General features: G+C 37.7%; 1 long non-coding RNA gene and 1 pseudogene across 1 annotated transcript in view; one reads left to right on the top strand and one right to left on the bottom strand.

Annotated features, from left to right (window-relative positions):
- LOC140622806 (uncharacterized) overlaps nucleotides 1-19,155 on the bottom strand; it is a 57,726-nt gene that overhangs the window by 14,294 nt on the left and 24,277 nt on the right. The gene's annotated exons all lie outside the window — the stretch shown is intronic.
- Nucleotides 4,083-6,060, top strand: LOC140622552 (T-complex protein 1 subunit delta-like; annotated as a pseudogene).

Here is a 19,155-nt window from a genome sequence, read left to right as displayed (position 1 = left end):
AGTCCCACATCAGGCTCCTGGCATGGAGCCTGCTTCTCCCTCCTCCTGTGTCTCTGCCTCTCTCTCTATGTCTATCATAAATAAATAAAAATAAATCTTTAAAAAAAATTTAAAAAAAAGAATTTTAAAAAGTCATGGAAACAAATGAAAATGAAAGCACAACTGTTCAAAACCTTTGGGATGCAGCAAAGGCAGTCCTAAGAGGGAAGTATATAGTAATAAAATCCCTTCTCAAGAAACAAAGTTCTCAAATGTACAACCTAACCTTACACCTAAAGGAACTAGAGAAAGAATAGCAAAGAAAGCTTAAACCTAGCAGGAGAAGAGAAGTAATAAACATTAGAGCAGGAATCAATGAAAATAGAAACCAAAAGAACAATAGAACATATCAACAAGATGAAGAGCTTGTTCTTTGAAAGAATAAGATTGACAAGCCCCTGGCCAGACTTGTCAAAAAGAGAAAAGATCCAAATAAAATCATGAAAGAGGAGAGATCACAACCAACACTGAAGAAACACAATTATAAGAACATATTATGAGCAACTATATGCCAACAAATTAGGAAATCTGAAAGAAATGGATGCATTCCTACAGATGCATAAATTACCAAAACTGAAACAGGAAGAAATAGAAAATCAGAGCAGACCCATAACCAGCAATGAAATTGAAGCAAAAACCTCCCAACAAAGAAGAGTCCAGGGCTGGATGGCTTCCAAGGGAATTCTACCAAACATTCAAAGAATAATATTGATTCTTCTGAAGCTATTTCAAAAAAATAGAAATGGGAGGGAAACTTCCAAACTCATTTTTTAAGGCCAGCATTACCTTGATCCCAAAACCAGACAAAGACCCCACCAAAAAGAAGAATTACAGACCAATATCCCTGATGAACATGGATGCAAAAATTCTCATCACAATACTAGCCTAATATGATCCAACAGTACATTAAAAGATTATTCACCACAACCAAGTGGGATTTATTCCTGGGCTGTGAGGGTGGTTCAACATCCACAAATCAATCAATGTGATACACTACTTTAATAAAGGACAGGAACCATATAATCTTCTCAAAGATGCGGAAAAAGCATTTGACAAAGTACATCATCCTTTCTTGATTAAAACTTGTCACAGTGTAGAGATAAAGGAAACATAGATCGGTGTCATAAAAGTCATCTATGAAAAGCCCACGGTGAATATCATTCTCAATGGGGAAAAACTGAGGGCTTTTCCCTAAGGTTGGGGACATGGCAGGGATGTCCACTCTCACCACTGCTGTTCCACTTAGTACTAGAAGTCCTAGCCTCTGCAATCAGGCAACAAAAAGAAATGAAAGGTATCTAAATCGGCAAAGAAGTCAAATTCTCACTCTTTACAGATGACATGATACTCTGTATGGAAAACCCAATACTCAGCCCTAAAATTGCTAGAACTCCTACATGAATCCAGCAAAGTGGCAGAATGTAAAATCAATGCACAAAAATCAGTTGCATTTCTATGCACTAACAATGAGAAGAAAGAGAAATTAAGGAGTCAATCCCATTTATAATTGTGCCCCAAACCATAAGATACCTAGGAATACACCTAACCAAGGAGGCAAAGGATCTGTACACAGAAAACTCACTAGTTTTCTGACAGTCATGACAGTCATGAAAAGAAATTGAAGAAGACACAAAGAAATAGAAAACTTTCCATGCTCATGGGTCAGAAGAACAAATATTATTAAAAAATGTCTATGCTACTTAGAGCAGCCTATACATTCAATGGAATCCCTATCAAAATACCATCAACTGGAACTGGAGGGTATGATACTGAATGAAATAAGTCAGTTGGAGAAGGACAAACATTATATGGTCTCATCCATTTGGGGAATATAAAAAATAGTGAAAAGGAATAAAGGGGAAAGGAGAGAAAATGAGTGGGAAATATCAGAGACGGAGACAGAACATGAGGGACTCCTAACTCTGGGAAACGAACAAGGGGTAGTAGAAAGGGAGGTGGGTGGGGGGTTGGGGTGACTGAGTGACAGGCACTGAGGGGGGCACTTGATGGGATGAGCACTGGGTGATATGCTATATGTAAGCAAATTGAACTCCAATAAAAAAATTTTTTAATACCATCTTATTTTACAGAGTTGGAACAAATAATCCTAAAATTTGTATAGAATCAGAAAAGACTCCAAATAGCCAAAGGATTGTTGAAAGGTGGCATCACAATTCTGGACTTCAAGTTCTATTACAAAGCTGTAATCCTCAAAACAGTATGGTACTGGCACAAAACCAGTCATATAGATCAATGGATAAAGAACCCAAAAATGGACCCTCAACTCTATGGTCAGCTACTCTTCAACAAAGCAGGAAAGAATATCCAATGGGAAAAAGTCTCTTCAATAAATGGTGTTGGGAAAATTGGACAGCCACAAGCAGAATGAAACTGGACCATTTCCTCGCACCATACACAAAAATAGACTCAAAATGGATGAAAGACCTACATGTGAGACAGGAATCCATCAAAATCCTAGAAGAGAACACATGCAGAAATCTCTTTGACCTCAGCCACAGCAACTTCATCATGATAAAAAGCTTTTGCACAGCAAAGGGAACAGTCGACAAAACCAAAAGGGAGAAGAATGGGAGAAGATATTTGCAAATGGCACATCAGATAAAAGGCTAGTATCTAAAATCTATATAGAACTTATCAAACTCAACACCCAAAGAACAAATAATCCAATCAAGAAATGGGCAGAAGTCATGAACAGACATTTCTCCAAAGAAGACATACAGATGGCCAGCAGACACGTGAAAAAATGTTCACATCACTCAGCATCAGGGAAATACAAATCAAAACCACAATGAGATACCACTTCACACCAGTCAGAATGGCTAAAATGAACAAGTCAGGAAATGACAAACGTTGGCAAGGATGCAGAGAAAGGGGAACCAGCCCTCTTACACTGTTAGTGGGAATGCAAGCTGGTGCAGCAACTCTGGAATACAGAATGGAGATTCCTTAAAAAGTTGAAAATAGAGCTACCCTATGTATGACCCAGCAATTGCACTACTAGGTATTTACCCCAAAGATACAAATAGAGTGATCCGAAGGGACACCTGCACCCCAATGTTTATAGCAGCAATGTCCACAATAGCCAAACTATGGAAAGAACCCAGATGTCCATCAACAGATGAATGGATAAAGAAGATTTGGTATATATACACAATGGAATACTACTCAGCCATCAAAAAATGAAATCTTGCCATTTACAACAAAGTAGATGGAACTAGAGGGGATTATGCTAAGCAAAATAAGGCAGACGGAGAAAGACAAATACCATATGAGTTCATTCATATGTGGAATTTAAGAAATGAACCTAGGGGAAGGGAAGGAAAAATAAAATTGATGTGATGATCACTGGGTGTATATGCAACTGATAAATCACTAAATTCTACCTCTGAAACTAAAACAGCAGGGGGCATGGGCACCTGGATGGCTCAGTCAGTTAAGCACCCAAGCCCCCAACTCTTGGTTTTAACTCAGGTCATGATCTCAGGGTCATGAGATCAAGCTCCTCGTTGTGCTCTGTGCTGTGTGTGGAGCCTTCTTTAAAAAGTCTCTCTCTCTCTCTCTCTCTTTCCCTCCCTTTCCCTCCTCCCTTCCTCCCTCCTCTCCCCCCACTTCTGTACCTTCCCCCATCCCCAACTTGTGTGTACATGTGCTCTCTCTGTAAAAAAAACAAAATACCTTTCTCCTAGGAAATTTATGCCCTGGTTTTAGACAGAAAAGTAGAGGGCAGAGAGCTCCTCCTGTACATGCTATTTTTCAGTTGCCTTAAGCTCAAGATAATATGCAAAAATTTCATATTTTGGAGTGAAATGTTCTAATCTACATGGTTAACAGTGCATGCCATTATTCTGCAGCCAATTGGAACCCACACCCATCTGTCCTTTCTGAGCTCACCCAAACTCTCCAGGCTTACCATGTCCAAACAGTGGTGCTCTGGAATGGATGCTCCCCAGGGCTGCTAGCAGCTGCAGGAAAAGCACCTATGAGAACTGCAGAAGCCAACCCAAATTTACTTCAAGTTCTCCATGGTCAAAGCCATTGCCAATGCTATTAGAACAAGCCTAGGACAAAAAAAGATAAAAATAATTGACACAGGAAAGGTGATGTGACCATTACAAACGATGTCATCACTGTTCTGAAGCAAATGCAAGCATTATAACCCAACAGCCAGAATGCTGGCAGAGCTGTCTAAGGCTCAAGATAAAGTAGGACGTGGTACCACACTTATGATGATCATTGCTGGTTCTCTTAGATTCCTGTATGAAGCTTTTTCAGAAAGGGATTCATCCATAATTTCCAAGTCATTCCAGAAGGATTTGGAAAAGGGTATTGAAACCTTAACTCGTCTTGACCCGTGGAACTGAGTGACAGAGAAACTGTTAAAAAAATGCAACCACTTCACTGAACTCAAACATTTTCTTCATGTTCAAGTCTGCTTTCCCCATTAAGTGGAAATGCAGTGAGGGAAGTGATGGACTTGGCTGCAGCTACTGGTGTAGAGGTTAGAGATACCAAACTAGTTAAGAAACCTCAAGGGTATTATGCCAAGTAAAGTAAGTCATATGGAGAAAAACAAATAATTATGATGTCTCTCCCAGGTGGAATCTAAAAAAAAAAAAATTTAAAAAACAACCTCATTGATAACCAGAATGGTAGTTGCCAGGGTCAGGGAATGGGGTGAATAGTGTTTTTGTTTTGTTTTGTTTTGTTCTGGTTTATTTTTATTTTTTTATTATTATTCTTTTAAGATTTATTTTTTTACTTGGGAGAGAGGGAATCTCAAGTAGATTCCCTGCTGAGCAGACTTCCTGCCAAGTGTGGAGCCCAGTGAGGGACTTGATTCCATGACCCTGAGATCATGACCTGAGCCAAAACCAAAGGTCAGACGTTCAACCAGTTGAGCCACCCAAGCACCCTAAGTTTATGTATTTAAGTAATCTCTACCCATGATATGAGGCTTGAATTTACAACCCTGAGATCAAGAATCTCATGTATAGTTATGTGTACAGTTTATGTACTTTATATAGCATATATATATATATGTATATATAATGAAATTGAGTGAGACAAATGATGACTACAAATGTAAAACAGCTGGTTGTCACCCAAAAGATGACCTAACCAGAGTTAAAAAGGCTAAGATTGGGCTTACTCAGTTTTCCTTATGTGCTCCCAAAACAGATAGGGATAATTACATAGTAATTTCCGATATGTCCAGATGGGCCCAATGCTAAGAAAGAAGAGAGCCTATATTCTAAATTTAGTGAAGCAAAATTTTTAAGCCGGATATAATGTTCTTATACAGAAGTTTATTCTTAAGAGATGCTGCTCTTAGTGATCTTGCATTACATTTCCTGAACAAAATGAAGATTACGGTGGCTAGAGATATTCAAAGAGAAGACACTGAAGTTCTCTGTAAGGCAACTGGAACCAACCCAGTTGTTTAATTTGACCAGTTCACTGGGGACATGTTGGATTTGGCTGAGCTAGCTGAGGGGATCAATTTAAGTGATTCTGGCAAACTGCTCAAAATCACTGGGAAAGAAGTTACAATTGTGCATGGTTCTAACAAATTGGTGATTGATGAAGCTGAGCGTTCCATTCACGATGCCCTATGTATCATTTGCTGTTTAGTGAAGCAAGAGCTCTTCTTGTGGGGAGTGGTGCTCCAGAGATAAAGTTGGCCCTATGGTTAACTGAATATTCATGAACATTGAGTGGTATAGAATTCTGTTGTGTTCTAATGCAGATGTAATGGAAGTCCTTCCAAGAACACTAGCTGAAACTGCTGGCCCGAATCCCGTTTCTGCAGTATTAGAATTAAGAAACTGGCATGCCCAAGGAGAAAAACTGTAGACATTAATGTCCAAAAAGGTGGTATTTTCAATGACTTTGAAATAACAGGTTGTCCAGCCTTCATTGGTTTCAGTCAGTGCACTTATCCTAGCAACCGAAACTGTCTGGAACATTGTACAAATCGATGACGTGGTAAACACTCAGTAATCTGGCTAACACTTGCTCACTTGGCATCATCATGGCCACTGACAGTGTGGTTGGAGTAGAAGACTGCCTTGGTGTTTCTTGTTCAGAAGACTCTTTCCAGGTCTTGGTCTTCCATTTGGCACTTGCTTGAAATGGTATTTATACACTTTAATGACAATACTAAATACTTGGTTTCAGAAAATAGTATGGTATCCCTCCAGGTCTTTTAGGCCATTATAAAAACTGGACCTGCTCTTTTGATTAGTTTTTTTTTTTTTTTTTGAGAGAGAGAGAGGAGAGAGTACAAGCAATGGAGGTGAGGGTGCAGGCCAGAGGGAGAGGGGGGAGAATCCCAATCAGCCTCTACAGTCAGCACAATGAAAGGTTACATTAACTCTCCAATAATGCAGAATGCACTAGGATGGAAGAACAAGACAGAGCTCCATGTTCTGAAGAGAAAGGGCTCATAAGACTAGTCAAGGGCGCCCGGGTGGCTCAGTCAGTTAGGCATCTGACTCTTGATTTTGGCTCGGGGTCACGGTCTCAGGGTCAGGCAATTGACCTGATGTAACCTTTCATTGCTTTGTATTTTAGGGTGTTTCTTCCCTATGACTATGAGAAACAGTGTCTCACTTTTTTTTTTTTTTTTTTTTTTTTTTTTGTGCATAGCCATGCATGACTATGTCTGTAGGAGAGACTCCTAGAGATTCTAAATCAGTTTATGTGTATTAAAAGCTGGCTACTACCAAATTATTATTTGAAATAGAGTCTATCTATCCACACTTATGCCAGGGTAGGGAATATTTAGCTCTTCACACTCTTGCCAGTATTAAATTTTCCTAAGTTTTTGCCTTTATGGCTTTTGGAGTTTGGGTCTTTTTAGGAAGGTCATCCTTGTCCCAAGATTATAAAGAAAATCTGTGTTTTGGGTCACCAAAGCAGTCTGTAATTCTTTAAGTATAGTATGAAGTAGGATTCACTTCTTCTAAGAGTTGAGGTAGATATTTCAGCATTGCAGGTAGATCATTTGCAAATATCTTCTCCTATTCAGTAGGTTGTCTTTGTTTTGTTGTTTCCCTTGCTGTGCAAAAGCTTTTCATTTTGATGTAGTCTCAGTAGTTTATTTTTGTTTTGTTCCTTTGCCTCAGGAGAAATACCTAGAAAAAGTTGGCATGGCCAGTGTCAGAGCAATTACTGCCTGCACTCTCTTCTAGAATTTTTTTTGTAAGATTTATTTATTTATTTTAGAGAGCACATGTGCAAGTAGAAAGGGGAGGGGCAAAGGGAGGTAGAATCCAAAGTCAACTCCCCACTGAGCATAGTGCCCAACTTGGGGTTTGATCTCATGACCAGAGATCATGACTTGAGCCAAAATCAAGAGTTGGACACAACCAACTGAGCTACCCAGGTGCCCCTTTTCTAGGATTTTTATGGTTTGAGGTCTCACATAAAGGTCTTCATTCCATTTTGAGTTTTTTTGTTTGTTTATGGTGTAGGAAAATAGTCCAGTTTCATTCTCTGCATGTAGCTGTCCAGTTTTCCCAACACCATTTATCAAAGGGCCTTTTTCCCATTGCATATCCCTGCCTCCTTTGTCATAAATTAATTGATCATATAATCATGGGTTTATTTCTAGGCTCTCTATTCTGTTCTGGTGATCATACTGTTTTGATTACTAAGCTTTTTTTTTTAAGATTTTATTTATTTATTCATGAGACACAGAGAGAGAGAGTCAGAGACACAGAGGGAGAAGCAGGCTCCATGCAGGGAGCCTGACATGGGACTCGATCCCGGGTCTCCAGGATCAGGCCCTGGGCTGAAGGCGGTGCTAAACCACTGAGCCACCTGGGCTGCCCTGATTACTAAGCTTTATAATATATCTTAAAATCTGGGATTGTGATAGCTTCAGTTTTGTTCTTCTTGCTCAAGATTTCTTTGGCTATTTCCATGGTTCCACACAAATTTTAGAATTATTTGTTTTGTGAAAAATGCTGTTGTATTTTGATAGGGATTACATTAAATCTGTAGGATGCATTGGATAATGTGGACATTTTCACAGTATTTATTCTTCTAATCCATGAGCATAGAATATCTTTCCATATGTTTGTGTCATCTTCAATTTCTTTATCAGTGTTTTATAGTTTTCAGAGTACAGGTCCTTTACCTCCTTAGTTAAATTTATTCCTAGGTATTTTGGGTACAATTGTCTTAATTTTTCTTTACTACTTCATTATTAGCATATAGAAATGTAATTCATTTCTGTATATTGATTTTGTATCCTGCAACTTTACTGAATTGATTTATGAGTTCTTGTAGTTTTTTGGTGGAGTCTTTAAGGGTTTCTATATATAGTATCATGTCATCTGCAAATAGAATTATACTACTTCTTTACAATTTGGATACCTCTTATTTCTTATCTGATTGCTGTGGCTAGGACTTCCAGTTGTGGTAATAAAAGTGGTAAGAGTGGACATCTTTATCTCGTTCCTGAGCTTGGAGGAAAAGCTCTCAGTTTTTCATCATGGAGTATGATGTTAGCTGTGGGTTTTTCATATAGGCCCTATATTATGTTATGTTTCCATAAACCTACTTTGTTGAGGGTTTCATTATGGTTAGATATTGTACTTGGTCAAATATTTTCCTGCATGTATTGAAGTAATCATATGGTTTTGATCCTTGTTGATGTGAAATACTATGTTGATTGATTTGCCAATATTGAACCACCCTTGCATCCTAGGAATAAATCCCACTTAATCTGGTGAATGATTTTTTTTTTTATGTATTATTGGATTTGGTTTGCTAATATTTTGTTGAGGAATTTTACATCTATATTCATGAGGGATGTTGGCCTGTAGTTCTCTTTTTTTGTAGTGTCTTTATCTGGTTTTGGCGTCTGGGTGATACTAGTCTTGTAGAATTAATTTGGAAATTTTCCTTCCTCTTCTATCTTTTGGAATATTTTGAGAAGAATAGGTATTAACTCTTCTTAAAATGTTTTGTACAATTCATCTCTGAAGCTATCTGGTCCTGGACTTCTCTGTTCATTGAAAGTTTTTTTGATTAGTGATTCAGTTTCATTCCTGGTAATCTGTCTGCTTAAATTTTCTGTTTCTTCCTGATGCAGTTTTGGGAGTGTATATGTTTCCAGGAATTTGTCCATTTCTTCTAGGTTGTCCAATATGTTGGCATATAATTCCTCATAATATTCTTATAATATTTCTCCTTTTTCATTTCTGACTTTGACTGTGTACTCATTTCCCCCTCCTCCCTTTCTCCCTGTAGGAGTCTAGCCTTTTGTTGATCTTTTCAGAGCACCAGCTCCTGGTTTCATTGATCAGGTTCTCTCTTTTTTTTTAAGTTTCTTTTTTTTTTAAGAGTTTATTGACTTATTCATGAGAGACACAGAGAGGGAAACAGAGACATAGGCAGAGAGAGAAGCAGGCTCACTGTGGGGACCCCAATGTGGGACTCAACCATTGAGCCACCCCAAAGCCATTGTGTCCCTTTTTTAAAGTTTCTATTTCATTTATTTCTGCTCTAATCTTCTTTCCTTCTATTGGTTTTGGGTTTTGTTTGGATTAGGTTGTTGATTTGAGATTTTTCTTCTTCAAGTAGGCCCATGTTGTTATAAACTTCCTTCTTAGAATGAAGAAGGAACATCCTAAACATTTTGGGTTATTGTTTTTATTTTCATTTGTCTCTGTATATTTTTTATTTCTTTGATTTCTTGGTTGACCCATTCATTATTTAATAACATGTTGTCTGACAAAAATTTCCATATATTTGTGTTCTATATTTTTTTCTTGTGGTTGATTTTGAGTTTCATACCATTGTGCTTGGAAAAGATGAATGATACAACTTCATCTTTCTGAATTTGTTGAGACTTGTTTTGTGGCCTAACATGTGATGTACTGTGGTGAATGTTTTATGTGCACTCAAAAAGAATGTGTATTCTGCTGTTTTAGGATGGAATGTTTTGAATATATGTTAGATCCAACTGGTCCTTGTGTCATTAAAAGCTATTTCCTTGTTGATTTTGTTTAGATAATCTAACCATCGATGTAAATGGAGTGTTAAAGTGCCCTTCTATTATTGTGCTACTTCCAATTACTTCTGTCATGATGATTAACAGCTGCTTTACGTATTTGGGTGCTTCCATGTTGGGTGCATAAATATTTACAATCGCTTTGTCTTCTTGTTGGATTATTTCCTTTATGATTATGTAGTGTCCTTCTTTGTCTCTTGTTACAGTCTTTGTTTTAAAGCCTATTTGTCCAATATAAGTACTCCTACCCCAGGCTTCTTTTCCCCTCCATTTGCTTGATAAATGATTTTCCATCCTTTCACTTTTTTTTTTAAGATTTATTTGTTTAAGAGAGAGAGAGAGAATGAGAGTGCAGGGGGTGAGACGGGAGGGAGAGAGAATCCCAAGCAGACTGCCGATTGTAGAGCCTGACTCAGGGCTTGATCTCACAACCTTGAAATCATGACCTGAGCCACAAGCAAGAGTCAAACCCTTAACTGACTACACCACCAAGCACCACCCCTTCACTTTTTTTAAAAAGTTTTATTTATTAAGTAATCTCTACACTTAATGTGGGGCTCAAACTCATGACCCCAGGATCAAGAGTTGTGCACTCCTCCAACTGAGCCAGCCAAGCATTTCCATCCCTGTACTTTCAGTCTGATTATGACTTTAGGTCTGAAATTAGTCTTATAGACAGCATAGGTCTTGCTTTTTTTAATCCATTCTATCCCCCTATGTCTTCTGAGAGTTTAGTCCATTTGCATGTCAAGTAATTATTGATAGATGTGTACTTATTGCCATTTTGTTACTTGTTTATGATTATTTTTCTAGTTCTTCTCTGTTCCTTGTTCTCTTCTCTCATGGTTGACTGGATTTCTTTAGTGATATACTGGGATTCCTTTCTCTTTATTTTTTGCATATCTATTACCAGTTTTTGATTCATGGTTACCATTAGGTTGATATGTGTTATGCATATAACAGTCTACATTAAGTTGATAGTCATTTAAGTTTGAACCCATTCTAAAAGCACTAAATTTTTACTTTTCTCCCACACGTTTTTAGTATATGATGTGATACTTTATATCCTTTGATATTTTTGAAGCCCTTCACTGATTTTTATAAATATGCATTATTTTACTGCTTTTTGTACTTTGTACTTTTCTTTTATGCTCAAAGAGTGCCCTTTAACATTTCCTATAGGACTGCCCTAGTGGTGATGAATTCCTTCAACCTGTGTTTGGGAAACTTTTTATCTGTTCAACTATTCTGGATGGTAGCCTTCCTGGGTAGAGTATTCTTAGTTGAATTTTTTTTTTCCTTTCAGCACTTTAAACATATCATGCCACTCTCTTCTGGCCTACAAAGTTTCTGCTGGAAAAACAGATGATAGCCCTATAGGTTTTTCTTGTATGTAACTGATTTTTCTCTTGTTGATCATAAAATTCTCTTTTTAGCACTGCTTTTTGCCATTTTACTTACTATGTGTCTTGGTGTGGACCTCCTTAGGTTGATTTTGCTGGGGACTCTGTGCCTTCTGTATCTGGATTTGTTTGCTTCCCCAGATTTGGGACATTTTCAACTATTATTTCTTCAAAAATGTTTTCTACTCCCTTCACTCCCTCTTCCTCTTGCAGGATCCCTATATTGGAAACCTGTTAGCCAGGTTTGTGCAGGTCTATGAGAAGATACCTGGAGCCATTTTGGAGAAGTTGGGGATAAAAGGATGTTGGAGAGAGTAAGTGTGCAGTAGAGTGCAGGGGTGGGGCACACATTAGCAAGCTAAGTGGAGAGGTTTGTGCTACACTGGTTCCCATGGCTGTCCATGCACCTAGGCTTGAGGGGCAGGGGAGTTAAACAGTGCCCACTGGCTCTTCTGTTCTTGGAGAAGTCTCCTAAAGATCTCTGCCCCTCCAGTGCATGCTCTGAGATTAGTAAATAAATCTTCTTCCCCTATCCCCAGCCATTTTTCAAACTGCTACTTTTATGCTGTATCTTAGCAGGGTTGTTTATTATGCTCTCTCTTTAAAGGTGGAATCTCAGTTTCCTATCATCCTCCAGCTCTCCCAGAGCTGAGCCACTGATTTTTTTTAAGGTTTTATTTATTTATTCATGAGAGACACAGACACAGTTTCCCTCTGAGACATAGGCAGAGAGAGAAGCAGTCTCCCAGCAGGAAGCCTGATGTAGGACTGGATCCCAGGACCCAGGGATCACGCCCTGAGCTGAAGGCAGACACTCAATCACTGAGCCACCCAGGTACCCCTGAGCCACTGATTTTTTTTTTAATAGTTAAGAGATTTTATTCTAGTAGCTATAATTAAGTGCTTGTTTGTCAAAATGAAAACTGAAAACAGGTATACAAAACAGTTGATTACTAATCGTGTATTGAAAGCAGTAAGAGGTTCCACAACACCAAATAAACCAGTTTTGAGGACTTCCCCAAGATAAAGTTGAACAGCTCCAGCTTCTTCAGTGTTTATCAAAATACAAAAGTAAACAGTAGAGGTCGTCATTTCGATGGCCTTGACCCTTGCAGGCTGAGGGAGTGAAAGCATGTGTAGACAGGGGCTCCCAGGGCTCCGGGGGCTGAGGTGCTGGGATGACTGGCCTGCCCGCGAGCACTCCTGCTGGTGAGACCCCAGGCAACCCGGAGCAAGCCAGAGTGCCCACACTGCCCCCAGGGAGACCAGGGTCCCTCCGAGGGGTCCGTGAGCAGTGATGCAGCCCCCAACCCATCTCCTGGGTGGCCGTGTAAGCACAAGTACAAGCACAAACGCTAGGGGATGCAGGATGACCTGAGACCAGAGCGATCACAAGGACCCTATCGTGACCATGCAGAATGGACCGTGAGCCACTGATTTTTAAAGTTCCAGATGTTAGGCCCCTCAGGTTTTCAACGGCAAATTTATGGGACTCATCTTCCCAGTGCAGGTCTCGCATGTCTGGGGTGCCAGATGTGGGGTCTGCTCCTTTCCCTTCTCTCCCTCCTTTCCACAGACCATCTCCTGGGTCACGTTGGTTCCTGGCTACATCTCCACCCTTCCCAACATTTTTCCATGTGACCTCTTAGCCCTGGTAAAACACTTAGCCCTTAGCCTTAGTGTTCTACCAGTCTTTGGGTCATTTTGGGGGCTATTTACACTGATGTCAGTCTTATCTAGGTATATCATGGGGCAAGATGAGTTTAGGATCCTCCTACTTCACCATCTTTCCCAGAAATCTGTTGTTTTCTATTAATGTTCTCCATTCTTCTTCTAGAAGCTGTTCCCTGCCCCCATACTCCCTTATAACTTTAAAGCCACCTTCCACTTTCTTAACACATTTCAGTCTTACATACCAAATCCGGTTGCAACTCTGCTACCTAGAGTTAACTAGTAAGATACTTGTCAGGGATATGTCCTTGTTGAAAAATCTTCCTGGGGTCCTCATGGCCTACCATGGAACCAGTCTAAACCCCCGAGAGAGCTTCCCCTCAATTCTCCCTATTATTCCTTCCTATCACGTTGTTCCATGGATTCATGTTATCTTTCCTCGCACTAATTTTTGTTCATGCCATTTCCCTTCTCATCCACCATCATCACTAGTTAAAATATTTCAATACCCAATTTAAATTTTATCTCTTCAGTGAATTTGCAAGAAACCATTTTCCCTCTTGATTCTAAGCAATCTTTGTTCTCCATGGTTCACTTAAATTGCTGCTTTGTATTGTCATTATTTCTTAGTACTTTCATTCCTTACTCTCATCTCCATCAAATGGGCTGTAAATTACTAAAAGAAGCACAAATTCCTGATGACTACTACTCTCCCCAATTCATTATCAACACAAAGGCAAGCATTTAAAGTTTCAGAATACTTAATAGTGAGACTTAATTAGCTTTTTTTTTCAAATTGAAGTATAATTGACATAGGGTATTACATTACTTTCAGGTGTACAAAATGATTCTATATATGTATGTATTCCAAAAAGATTGTCACACAAAGCCTAGTCAACATCCATCACCATACAGAAGTACAAAAAAAAAAAAAAACTTTTTTTTTAATTTGAAGTTTTACTTTCCTAGCAGTTTTCAAATATGTAATACAGTACAGGCATAACTCGCTTTATGGTGCTTAACTTTATTGCATTTAATAGATGATGCGTCTCTTAAAAAATTGAACGTTTGTGGTAGCCCTGCCTTGAGCAACTCCATCCACACCATTTTCCCAGCAGCATTTGCTCACTTGATGTCTCTGTGTCACATTTTGGTAGTCCTCAAAGTATTTCAATCTTTTTCACTATTACTCTGTTTGTTCGGGTTGTCTGTGATCAGGGATTAGGACTCACGGAAAGGTCAAATGATGATTAACATTTTTTAGCAACAAAGTATTTTTAATCAAGGTGTATGCTATATTTTAGATCTAATACTGTTGGACACTTAATAGACTGCAGTGCAAACATGACTTTTAATATGCAATGGAAAACAAATTTATTTGACTCACTTTATTGTAATATTCACATTATTGTGGTCACCTGGAGCTGAACTTGCACTATCTCCGAGGTATGCCTGAATTTTAACTATAGTTGCCATGCTGTACAGAACATCCCCATGTCTTAATTATTTTATAATTGGCATTTTGTACCTTTTGACTATCTTGACCCATTTTGTTCACCCACACACCGATCCCCCACCCATCCTGTGCCCAGTCTCTGGTAACAACCTGTATCTGTAAATTTTTTTCCTTTAAATTTCACATATAAGTGGGATCATAGGCTGTTTGTCTTTGACTTATTTCACTTATCATAATACCCTCTAGGTCCATCCATGTTGTCTCAAATGGAATGATCTCATCCTTCTTATGGATGCATAATATCCCAGGAGGCATGTATGTGTGTGTGTTTTTATCTATATATACAGATAGATATATGTATACATGTGAATCATATATTACATTTTCCTTCCCCATTTGTCTATTGATGGACACTTGAGATGCTTCCATAATTTGGATATTATATATAATGCTGCAGTGAACATAGGGGTGCATATATTTTTTTCAATTAGTGTTTTCATTTACTATAGGTAAGTATACAATAGTGGAATTACTGCATCATATGGTATTTTTAACTTTTTGAGGAACTTTCATACTGTTTTCTACAGTGGGTGTAACATTTTAGATTCCTACCAACAGTATACAAGTGTTCCTTTTTCTCCATATCCTTGCCAACACTTGCTAATTCATGTGTCTTTTAGCCGTTATGACAGGCGTGAGATGATATCTCAGTTTTGATTTGTATCTCCCTGATGAATGACGTTGAGCATCTTTTCACGTGTCTGTTGGCCATCTGTATGGCTTCTTTGAAAAAGTGTCCATGTTCTCTGCCCTTTTTGTAATTGGATTTTTAAAATATTTTTGGTGTTGAGTTGTAGAAGTTATTTTTATATTTTGGATACTAACCCCTTATTAGGTAAGTCATTTGCAAATATCTTCTCCCATTCAGTAAGTTGCCTTTTTGTTGTGTTGAGGGTTTGCTTTGCTCTGCCAAAGTATTTGGTATAATCCCAATAGTTTATTTTTGCTTTTGTTTCCCTTGCCTTAGGAGCTGTATCTAGAAAAGTGTTGCTATAACCAATTTCAGAGAAAATAACACCTGTGTTCTTTTCTAGGATGTTTATGGTTTCAGGTCTCACACTTAAGTCTTTAATTCATTTTCAGTTTATTTTTGTGTAAAGTGTAAGAAAGTGGTATAGGTTCATTCCTTTGCATGTAGCCATCCAGTTTTCCCAGCACCATTTGTTGAAAAGACCATCTTTTCCCTATTGCATATTATTGCCTCCTTTGTCATGAATAAATTGACCATATAATAATAGGTTTATTTCTGGGCCATCTATTCTGTTCTATTGATCTATGTGTCTGTTTTTGTGCCAGTACCATACTGTTTTGAGTATTATAGCTTTGTAGTATATCTTGAAATCTCAAGTTGTGATACATCCATCTTTGTTCTTTCTCAAAATCACTTTGGCTATTTGGGATCTTCTGTAATTCCATACAAACTTTAGCATTATTCTGATTTTGTGGGAAAAAAATGCTGTTGGTATTTTGGTAGGGTTTGCACTGAATCTGTAGATTGTTTTGGCTACAATGGAAATTTAACAATATTTTTCCAGTCTGTGAGCATAGAATATCTTTCTATTTCTGGCATTTTCAGTTTTTTTTTCATCAGTGTTTTAAATTGCAGAGTAAAGTCTTTCACCTCTTTAATTAATTTTATCCCAAGTCATTTTATTCTTTTTGGTACAATTGCAGGTGGTATTTTTTTAATTTCTCTTTCTGCTACCTTGTTATTAGTGTATAGAAATGCTATTGATTTCTGAGTATTAGTTTTGTATACTACCACTTTACTTAATTCATTTATCACTTCTCATAGTTTTTTGGTGGAATCTTTAGGATTTTCTTTATATAGTATCATCCAGTCTACACATAGTGACAGTTTTACTTGTTCTTTACCACTATGGATGCACTTGATCTCTTCTCTGATAGCTGTGGCTAAGGCTTCCAATACTATGTTGAATAAAAATGGTGAGAGTGGACGTTCTTGTCTTATTCTTGTCCTTACAGAGAAAGCTCTCAGTTTTTCATCATTGTGTATTATGTTAGCTGTGGATTTTTCACATATGGTCTTTATTTTGTTGAGGTATGTTCTCTCTAACGCCACTTTGTTCAGAGTTTTATCATGAGTTGACATTGAATCCTGTCAAATACTTTTTCTGCATCATTTGAGATGATCCTATGATCTTAATACTTTGTTTTGTTGATGTGGTGTGTAACATTGTTTTTTTGCAAAGAGTGAACCATTTTTGCATTTCTGAAATGAATCCCACATGATCTATGGTGAATGATCTTTTTAATGTATCATTTTTTAAAAGATTTTATTTATTTATTCACAAGAGACACAGAGAGGCAGAAACATAGGCAGAGGGAGAAGCAGGCTCCCTGCAGGAGCTGGATGCAGGACTTGATCCCAGAACCCTGGGATCATGACCTGAGCCAAAGGCAGATGCTCAACCATTGAGCCACCCCGGTGCCCCTAGTGTATTATTGTATACAGTTGGCTTATATTTTGTTGATTTTTGCATCTATATTCTTTAGGGATATTGGGCTGTAGTTTTCTTTTCTTGTGATGTCTTTGGTTTTAGTTTCAGGGTAATGCCTCATGGAATGAATTTAGAAGCTTTCCTTACTCTTTTTCAAATAGTTTGAAAATAATAGGTATTAATTCTTCTTTAAATAAGTAGTAAAATTCACCTGTGAATCCATCTGGCCTTGGATTTTTTATTATTTTTTGGTAGTTTTTTCATTACCAATTAAATGTCATTATTAGTAATTAGTCTGTTCAGGTGGTCTATTTATTCCTGGTTCATTTTTGAAAGGTTGTATTTTTCTAGGAATTTCTCCATTTCTTCTAGGTTGTCTAATTTGTTGGCATAACATTTTTTATATTTTCATATAATCATTTGTATTTCTCTGGTGTCAGTTGTTACTTCTTTCTTTTCTAATTTCATTTATTTGGATCCTTTCTCTTTTTGTTGATGAACCTGGCTAAGGGTTTATCAATTTTGCCCTCCCCCCACCTGTGCTCAATGGTTTCTTAAATTACACATATGAGTGAGATCACATGGTATTTGTCTTTCTCTGGCTGACTTATTTCTCTTAGGATTATATTCTATAGCTCAATCTAGTGTGGTTGCAAATGGCAAGATTCCATTCTTTTTATGGTTGAATAATATTCCATTGTGCATATATACCATATGTCCTTTATTCATTCATCAATTGATGCTTGGACTGCTCCCATGGTTTGACTATTGTAAATATGCTGCAATAAACATAGGGGTGCACGTATCCCTTTGAATTAGTGTTTTTGGGGGTTTTTTTACTAAATAGTAATCCAATTACTGGATTATAGGGTAATTCTATTTTTAATTTTTTGAGGAGCCTCCATTCTCTTTTCCACAGTGGCTGCAACAGTTGGCATTCCCACCAATAGTACAAGAAAGTTGCTTTTTCTCCACATCCTCGCCAATACTGGTTTCTTGTGTGTGTGTGTGTGTGTGTGTGTGTGTGTGCTTTTTTTTTTTACTTAAGCCATTCTAACAGGTATGAGGTGATATCTTGTTGTAGTTGCAATTTGCATGTCCTTGATAAGTGATGTTGAGCATCTTTTCATGTGCCTATTGGCTGACTATATGTCTCTGGAGAAATGCTTGTTTATGTCATCTGCCCATTTTTAAATGATTTGTTTTTTGGGATGTTGAATTTTTTTTTGGGGGGGGGATGTTGAATTTTTTAGTTCTTTATCTATTTTGAATACTAACCCTTTATTGGATATGTCATTTATAAATATCTTCTCTCATTCAGTTAGTTGTCTTTTAGTTTTGTTGATTGTTTCCTTTGCTTTGTGGAAACTTTATTTTGATGTAGTCCCAGTAGTTTATTTTTGGTCTTATGTCCATTGCCTCAGGAAACATATATAGAAAAATGTTACTACAGCCAATGTCATAGCAATTATTGCCTGTGCTCTCTTCTAGGAGTTTTGTGATCTCAGATCTCACGTTTACATCTTTAATCCATTTGACTTTATTTTTGTGTATGGTGATAGGAAGTGATCCAGTTTCATCCTTTTGTATGTAGCTGTCCAGTTTTCCGAACATCATTTGTTGAAAGGACTATGTTTTTCCCATTGTATATTCATTCCTCTTTTGTTGAAGATTAATTGACCATATAGCTGTGGGTTATTTTGGGGTTTTATATTCTATTCCATTGATCCACATGTCTTTCTTAGGCCAATACCATACTGTTTTATATACTACCACTTTGTAATCTGGAATTGCGATACCTCCAGTTTTTGTTTGTTTTTCAAGATTGCTTTGAGTACTTGAGGTCTTTTGTGGTTCCATATAAATTTTAGGATTGTTTGTTCTGTGAAAAATGCTGTTGGTATTTGGATAAAGATTGCATTAAATCTGTAGATTGCTGGGCACCTGTGTGGCTCAGTTGTTGAGCATCTGTCTTTAGCTGAGGTCATGATCCTGGAGTCCTGGATCGAGTCCCACATC

The sequence above is a fragment of the Canis lupus genome, chromosome 32 (assembly GCF_048164855.1).
Source record: "Canis lupus baileyi chromosome 32, mCanLup2.hap1, whole genome shotgun sequence".
NCBI lineage: Eukaryota > Metazoa > Chordata > Mammalia > Carnivora > Canidae > Canis > Canis lupus.
Note: the sequence above shows the minus strand (reverse complement) of the source record. Positions and strands in the feature narration are given on the sequence as shown.